Source organism: Solanum stenotomum, chromosome 6 (genome assembly GCF_019186545.1).
Source record: "Solanum stenotomum isolate F172 chromosome 6, ASM1918654v1, whole genome shotgun sequence".
In the NCBI taxonomy this organism is placed as follows: domain Eukaryota; kingdom Viridiplantae; phylum Streptophyta; class Magnoliopsida; order Solanales; family Solanaceae; genus Solanum; species Solanum stenotomum.
The window spans coordinates 48,682,918-48,692,161 of record NC_064287.1 but is presented as its reverse complement, the minus strand read 5'-3'; the positions used below and the strand labels follow the sequence as shown (position 1 = coordinate 48,692,161).

At 33.2% G+C, this 9,244-nt stretch overlaps 2 pseudogenes; one reads left to right on the top strand and one right to left on the bottom strand.

The window, feature by feature from the left end:
* Positions 1 to 6,023: 6,023 nt before the first annotated feature.
* LOC125868845 (putative F-box protein At1g70960) lies at positions 6,024 to 7,056 on the bottom strand (annotated as a pseudogene).
* Positions 7,057 to 7,886: 830 nt separating this feature from the next.
* The window catches only part of LOC125868844 (uncharacterized), a 16,034-nt pseudogene continuing 14,676 nt past the window's right edge, over positions 7,887 to 9,244 (top strand).

Genomic DNA, 9,244 nt, shown 5'->3' with positions numbered 1-9,244 from the left:
TAAAAATATTTGATATTTGAACAATAGTGCATGGTTTTCTTTTTTTTACTTAATGCGTTCCGTTATGGCAATGATCTGTTACTTATTTTCTTTTGTTTCGTTAATGTTACATGTGAATGCCGTTGGAATCCATCGGACTCCCTCTCTTTGCATTTCGCGGATTGGGCCTTACGGGCTCAATTCTATATATTTTTATCGAGTCCAAAAACAGCTGGGGTACAGGTCGGAACATGACAAATATGGGCTGGACATTAAAAAAAAAAAAGGAGAAAAAGGGGCTGGTATACACTGGTATACAGATTTTGTGTACATGCTATACATGTCAAAACGCAACAAATGCAAGGCCAAAAATTGAAACAGGTGTTTTGGAAGTTGAGTTAGGTTGTATACATTTGGTATACAGTCTTATATACAAAAAAAATGGGCTGGATTCATACGATATACACTGGTATACAACCAGTGTATACAAAAACGGGAATTGAGCCTAAGCCCAAAGTCAACAACGAATTTGGCCCAAGAAGGGCCCAAATTCAATTTCTCCCTACTCTTTAATTATTTAATTATGATTATTTATTGTTTATCGTGTGTTGACTCTAACTTTTAAATTGTTAACTAACCTAATTAAATTCCCCAAACGATAAGTTATTCTCTTTACATTGGCTTACTTTTAATACATTCTTTTATTTGTTTTTGTATTCATTTTATCTTACTAATCAAATATATTGGCCATATTTTATTTTAATTAAATCTTTTGTTCTTAAAAAAGATATGTTTTGAATGCCCCTTCCTTTAATCGTTTTGCTTATTTAAATGGTTTAAGTTAACACTTTTTCTCAAATGAACCAAAGTAAAAATAAATAAAAAAATGAAATAAAATAAAATTGTGTGTGTTCTCTTTTTATCAATTGATTTAAAATGGTCTCATGCTTTAATTGGTTCAATTTTTTTTTTTTTAAAAAATGAATTAAATAAATTTTAACTAATCTAGTTTTATTAAAATTCTAATCACTTGTATCACAAGCCAAATGTGTCATTTTGAATTCTTTTCTCTAAAAACGAAAATGTGTCGTTTATCTAATCATTTTCTCAAAATTAATTAAATATTGTGATTTATTTAAATATTCCTATGTCAAATTTCTCAAAATTAGTCAAATCATTTTAAGTCAAATTGTCGGTCAACCGCAAGTTAGTGGGCATTACGAGGGCCTAATACCTTCTCGGAATGTACATTGAACTTCAAACCCTTTTATTTTCAATTGATTTTATCTGTTTAAATCTTTTGAAAACCAATTTTTATTTTTTCTTGATTTTTTACTAAAAATTAAGTGGCGACTCTGTTCTTTTGGAAATTCGATTTCTCTTAAACCATCAGTTTAATTGATTTTTCAAAAACTCAGACATTTTTCTTTTATATATCTTTTTAAATAAAACACACTAGTCTCTGGTAAAATGGTCATAATCTTTACTTTATATATTAAATGATACAAAATTGGTGGCATTTGAAAGAAAACTCATTGACCTACAATTTTCAAATGTCATGGATCACCTAATTCATTATGTACTAAAAAATATGATAGTATACATTGTTTGCCTTCAAGAGAGGCACACATTGGTTGCATGTAGTTTTTTGACCAAAATTTTTGTGGGTGTTTGTGATGATTTAAAAATTTATGTGTGTTAGTTCGAATGGGTAATTTTAGGTATTTATACGTTCAAATGAGGTATGGACCGTGAAATAGAGTTTTTCTATACGGGAAACTATCATCTAAAGCCAAAATTATGAACGTTCGTAGTTTCTCTTATTTACAACTACAGTACTAGTCTCTAGTAAAATGGTCAAAATGCTGTACTTTAAACATTAAAAGATACAAATATGATAGCATTTCAAAGAAAACTCATTAACATACAATTTGTATATGTCATGGCTCACCTAATTCATTATGTACTAAAAGACATGGTAGTATACATTGTTTGCCTTCAAGAGAGGCACACATTGATTGCATGTAGTTTTTTGACCAAATGTTTTTGTGGGCGTTTGTGATGATTTAATAATTTATGTGTGTTAGTTCGAATGGCTAATTATAGGTACTAATAAGATCAAATGAGGTATGGACCGTGAAATAAAGTTTTTCTATACCCGAAACTAACATCTAAAGCGAAAATTAGGAACGTTCGAAGTTTCTCTTATTTACAACTACACTAGTCTCTGGTAAAATGGTCATAATACTTTACTTTAAACATTAAATGATACAAAGTTAGTGGCATTTGAAAGAAAACTCATGGATCTACAATTTTCATATGTCATGGCTCACTTAATTCATTACGTACTAAAAAATATGGTTGTATACATTGTTTGCCTTCAAAAGAGGCAAACATTGATCGCTTGTAGTTTTTTGACCAAATTTTTTTGTGCGTGTTTGTGGTGATTTAATAAATTGTGTGTGTAATTTCGAATGGGTAATTATAGGTATTAATAAGTTCAAATGAGGTATGGACCGTGAAATAGAGTTTTTTGATATCCGAAACTAACATCTAGAGCCAAAATTATGAACATTCGAAGTTTCTCTTATTTACAACTACACTACTCTCTGGTAAAATGGTCATAATACTTTACTTTAAACATTAAATGATACAAAGTTGGTGGCATTTGAAAGAAAACTCATTGACCTACAATTTTCATATGTCATGACTCACCTAATTCATTACGTACTAAATGATATGGTAGTATACATTGTTTGCCTTCAAGAGAGGCACACATTGATTGCATGTAGTTTTTTGACCAAAATTTTTTGTGCATGTTTGTGATGATTTAATAAATTGTGTTTGTTAGTTCGAATGGCTAATTATAGCTATAATAAGTTCAAATGAGGTATAGACCGTGCAATAGAGTTTTTCTATACCCGAAACTAACATCTAAAGCAAAAATTATGAACGTTCGAAGTTTCTCTTATTTACAACTACACTAGTCTCTGTTAAAATAGTCATAATACTTTAGTTTAAACATTAAATTATACAAAGTTTGTGGAATTTGTAAGAAAACTCATTGACCTACAATTTTCATATGTCATGCATCACCTAATTCTTTACGTACAAAAAGATATGGTGGTATACATTATTTGCCTTCAAGAGAGGCACACATTGATTGCATGTAGTTTTTTTTACCAAAATTTTTGTGGGTGTTTATGATGATATAATAAATTATGTGTTTTAGTTTGAATGGGTAATTGTAGGTATTTATAATTTCAAATGAGGTATGGACTGTGAAATAGAGTTTTTCTATACCCAAAACTTACATCTTAAGCCAAAATTATGAACGTTCAAATTTCTCTTATTTACAACTACACTAGTCTCTAGTAAAATGGTCAATATGATTTACGTTAAATATTAAATGATACAAAAATTTTGGAATTTGAAAGAAAATTCATTGACCTACAATTTTCTTATGTCATGGCTCACTTAATTCATTACGTACTAAAAGATATGGTAGTATACATTGTTTGCCTTCAAGAGAGGCTCACATTGATTGCATGCAGTTTTTTGACCAAACTTTTTTGTGGGTGTTTGTGATGATTTAATAAATTATGTGTGTTCTGTCTAATGGGTAATTAAAGGTATTTATAAGTTCAAATGAGGTATGGACCTTGAAATAGAGTTTTTCTATACCTGAAACTAACATTTAAAGCCAAAATTATGAACGTTCGAAGTTTCTCTTATTTACAACTACACTAGTCTCTGGTAAAATGGTCATAATGCTTTACTTTAAACAATAAATGATACAAAATTTGTGGAATTTGAAAGAAAACTCATTGACCTATAGTTTTCATAGGTAATGGCTCACCTAATTCATTACGTACTAAAATATATGGTAGTATACATTGTTTGCCATCAGGAGAGGCACACATTGATTGCATGTAGTTTTTTGACCAAATTTTTTTGTGGATGTTTGTGATGATTTAATAAATTATGTGTGTTAGTTCGAATGAGTAATTATAGGTATTTATAAGTTCAAATGAGGTATGGTCCGTGAAATAGAGTTTTTCTATACCTAAAACTAACATCTAAAGCTAAAATTATGAACGTTCGAAGTTTCTCTTATTTACAACTACACTAGTCTCTGGTTAAATTGTCATAATGCTTTACTTTAAACATTAAATGATACAAAATTGGCGGAATTTGAAAGAAAACTCAATGAACTATAATTTTAATATGTCATGGCTCACCTAATTCATTATGTACTAAAAGATATGGAAGTACACATTGTTTGCCTCAAGAGAGGCACACATTGATTGCATGTAGTTTTTTGACCAAAGATTTTGTGTGTGTTTGTGATGATTTAATAAATTATGTGTGTTCTGTCTAATGGGTAATTAAAGGTATTTATAAGTTTAAATGAGGTATGGACCTTAAAATATAGTATTTCTATACCCGAAACTAACATCTAAAGCCAAAATTATGAACGTTCGAAGTTTCTCGCATTTACAAATACACTAGTCTCTGGTAAAATGGTCCTAATGCTTAACTTTAAATAGTAAATGATACAAAATTTGTCAAATTTGAAAGAAAACTCATTGACCTACAATTTTCATAGGTCATGGCTCACCGAATTCATTACGTACAAAAATATATTGTAGTATACATTGTTTGCCTTCAATAGAGGCACACATTGATTGCATGTAGTTTTTTGACCAAAATTTTTTGTGGGTGTTTGTGATGTTTTAATAAATTATGTGTGTTAGTTCGAATGGGTAATTATAGGTATTTATAAGTTCAAATGAGGTATGAACCGTGAAATAGAGTTTTTCTATACCCAAAACTAACATCTAAAGCTAAAATTATGAACGTTCGAAGTTTCTCTTATTTACAACTAAACTAGTCTCTGGTTAAATGGTCATAATGCTTTACTTTAAACATTAAATGATACAAAATTTGGTGGATTTTGAAAGAAAATTCATTGACCTAGAATTTTTATATGTCATGGCTTACCTAATTTATTACGTACTAAAGATATGGTAGTATACATTGTTTGCCTTCAAGATAGGCACACATTGATTGCATGTAGCTTTTTTACCAAATTTTTTTTGTGGGTGTTTGTGATGATTTAATAAATTAAGTGTGTTAGTTCGAATGGGTGATTATAGGTATTTATAAGTTCAAATGAGGTATGGACCGTGAAATATTTTTTTTCTATACCCGAAACTAACATCTAAGCCAAAATTATGAACGTTCGAAGTTTCTCTTATTTACAACTAGTCTCTGGTAGTATGGTCATAATGCTTTACTTTAAACATTAAATGATACAAAGTTGGTGGCATTTGAAAGAAAACTCATTGACCTACAATTTCATATGTCATGGCTCACCTAATTCATTATATACTAAAGGATATGGTAGTATACTATAACACCTTGTATGCTAGAACTACCAAAATGCAGGTTTCAGAACTTGCAAGTGTCACCGACATACACCACCCACGCACTGTAGGGTGACGCACAGTCCGTCCTAGAGGTCCGTGGATGGCCACCTGCAGCCCTCCCCAGAACCACCTGCAGCCCTCCATAACTATCTGGAAGCTCCAACCTTCTCCATGTCTCGTCTACTAAATCAAGAAAAATGATTGAAAATTCACCAACAAGATAGAAGTACAAGCCGGATACAAAATACAACTGACACGATATTAGGTTTTAGGTACACAAGTTTTTCTAACATATACAAATTATTCGAGACTAGTTATATGAATCCTCGACAGAGATTTGATAGGATGCCTTAAGAGGATCTCTGTTATGAGTTCATCAGGAAGAAGAAGAGGGATTATGGAATCACTTACCATAGCAGAAGGATGCTTTTTTCTGAATGGTAGTAGTTTTGTGCCCTTAGTGTACAAGGAGTTATAGTTTGATTGCAACACAGTTTGTTACTTTAAATAGGATTCCGCTTTTTAATAGGTGTTAAAAAGGGGTGATAGATAAATACTTTCAATTAAATTCTTTAATTAATTCATTCGGATCTTCATATCTATTTTACAGTTTTATTCATCAGAGAAATCAATGGATACAATTCTGGTTGAACCGTTATATGTCATGATAACAAGGGGAAGTAAAAGTAAAATTTCATCCTTATTTAGACTGGTAACAAGGTATGGAGAAAATGGATGTAAAGAATATTAACTCCCCAAGGTCTTTAGGATGATCGATTGTGAAAATCTTTGTCCATGATACTTTAACTACACAATCCTTCATAATCCACACATCGGAATTAGTTCCGTCAAGACAATTAAGACAAAGCACAGAAAGATGACTACCTTTTCCATAACTATCCGGAAGCTCCAACCTTCTCTATGTCTCGTCTGCTAAATCAAGTGAAATGATGTTGCACATATTGAACGTATCAACATCAGCTGATAAAGCCCAATAAAGCTTTCCATCGACAAATTTACCAAGAGAATTTACTAGAAAATTCCCCTGAAACTTATTAGTTGTTCTCCAAGAATCAGCCTTCAAACTGTATATGTTGACTACAGTATCACACGAACCACTATCCTCATAAATACATTGAATAACTTCCACTTTGTAATCATCACGTGTTTCGTCATATCCAAAACCATATTTGAGATAGTAAGAGCAACCGTTCCTCAATTTAGCTCCAAGTGTAGGCAATTTCTTAGACTTCTTTACAGCGGGGTTCCATAGAACTGTCTCCTCTATCTTACTATACAGACAAATCAATCCATTGATAGAACCGACAATCCAAGTATAAATAGTGGGGTTTTCCATGGGAGAACCAATGTCAAATAGGTCGGTGCTTCGTTCTTTGTTAAGCATGGATGGGAGACAACATACCTTAAAATTGCATGCGGATTCTTGAAAAATAATCCTGTGGTGGCTGTATTCTTTGTCTTTAGCTGTTAATTTCAAATGGTTTTTTATAAACTTCGCACCGGAGATTAGTTCAAGCCATGATTTTGAAACACACATGAACTTCAACAGAGACTTTGGGGGAACCTTTAAGAGGATCTCTATGATGATTTTATGAGGAAGAACAGAGATTATCGATTCAACCATAAGTCTTATGGTGCAGGTTTTGTGTGTATTTATTGTTAGTCTAATAACAGAAATAGTCAAGGTAGGGGTAAGGTTTGCGTAGACTTATGATGTTGTTAGGTGAAGAAACAAAAATAGAAACTTATAGAGAAAGTGAATGGCTGATGGATCTTTTCTTTGTGTTATCCTATTAGACATGGCTGAGATCCCCAAGCTATGTGGCGAAGAGATCAATGTTTTTGGAGGGAAATGGTCTGTGATAACAACATCTTTCACTTTTTTTCTAATTGTTTTTCTGGATTTTATACCATAAATTACTATAATGATATGGAAGTCTTTGTGATTCTCAGTCATCTTTATTTGGTAAACCAATTTTCAATTAAGGGGCTTCAAGGTCACTTAACTTTTGAAGTGTAATTGTCTAAATATATTCATTGTTGTTATTTTTTTTAAAAAAAATGTTTTTGGCGGCTCTCTTGATTTAGGGGAAGGAGTCATAGTTTGATTGCAACACAGTCTTGAACTATAATTTTTTATTAAAATTGGAAGACTGGAGATGACATATATAGAAATCCTAATTTGGATAGAAGTAGATATTTGAAGTATAAATGGATTGGGATTAAGCATTGCCTTAAATTGTTTTTGGCTTTTGTACATAAACAGAAATCCAAATTTGGATAGAATTAGATATTTGAAGTATAAAGGGATTGGGAAGTACCGCCTAAATTCTTTGCCTATTTATATCAACTCCTTTTGCACCGTATTATTCAGACAAGTTTAAAGGATTTCGGAAGTTCCGCTTTGGCTATATATTACTCAGCTAATTAATTACTCATTCTTTCTTCTGAAACATGTCTTCGTCATCAAAAAGTGACACATTATTATGTTTATTTCTATTGTTGGGTTGCATAGGCATTGCTACGGTCACTGCAACCGAACCCAAAACAAAATCGTTTGGTACTTCTTCAATTGGATTGTGGCCCTGATGGTGGTGGCGTACTCACCCAAAAATACCATCAGCACCAACTCCATCTCCATCCTCGACTGATAATGTGGCTTCACCAATGCATATGGCTCCATCCCCAATTGATGATGTGGTTTTGCCACCACACACGACCCCGGCTTCATCCACTTCTTGCACCAAGGTGGACGATTGTGCATTAGATTTGATCACTTCCGTTTTAAAGCATAGAATTTCATTATCCACTCAATGCTGCCAAGGACTTTCAACAATTTCAGATGATTGCTTTTATAGAGAATACATGCACTCCAAGAGGGTACCATTTTTCCTTGGCAAAGTGAGAAACTATTGTAGTCATGCGGTTGATAATGCGGCTCCATCTCTATCTCCCGTTCATAATAATGCGGCTTCACCAACTCATGCGGTTCCATCTCCATCTCCTGTTGATAATTTGGCTTCACCAACTCATTCAACTCCATCCCCATCCCCAGTTGATGATGTCATTTCTCCATCGCACATGGCTCCCTCTTGGGGCCCAGCCCTGGCTCCAACCACTTCTTGCATCAAGGTGGATGGTTGTGCATTCAATTTGATCATTTCCATTTTCAAGCATAAAATTTCATTATCCACACAATGCTACCAAGTACTTTCAACAATTTCAGATGATTGCTTCTATAGAGAGTTCACGCACTCCAAGAGGGTACCATTTTTCCTACGCAAAGTGAGGAACTATTGCAGTCATCATCAAGCCTGAAGCAAGAGAATAGGATAATGCAACTTTTTTTCTCCTTTTTTTTGTTAGGTCATTTAATGTACTTTATATAGGATTCTGTCACGCCCCGATCCTACACCCTTGGTGGGACCGGCACTCGAAGACCATTGCTGGCCCCCAAGCGAACCCTTGGCCTGGCTTACTTAACTCAACGGAAACCTAACTCAACAGAATAACTTCATGCAATGAAAGGTCATAAAACAACCAACTGATAAAATCTGGCCAAAAAGGCAACTCGAGTCTCAAAATAGAATATTTACATATATACGTAGATGAGAGACTCAATACTAACTGACTGACTGTCTATGAAGCCTCTAAAATACTGAGATGGATGTTGGGACAGACCCCGCAACATCCTAATAAAGAAAAACTAAGAGAACAAAATAATCGAGTCCTCCAGAATGCAAAGAGGCTCACCACTGACTCTGGAGTGCTCGGCTGGATCAACGGCGTGCTGGATGCTGATCCTGAGTACC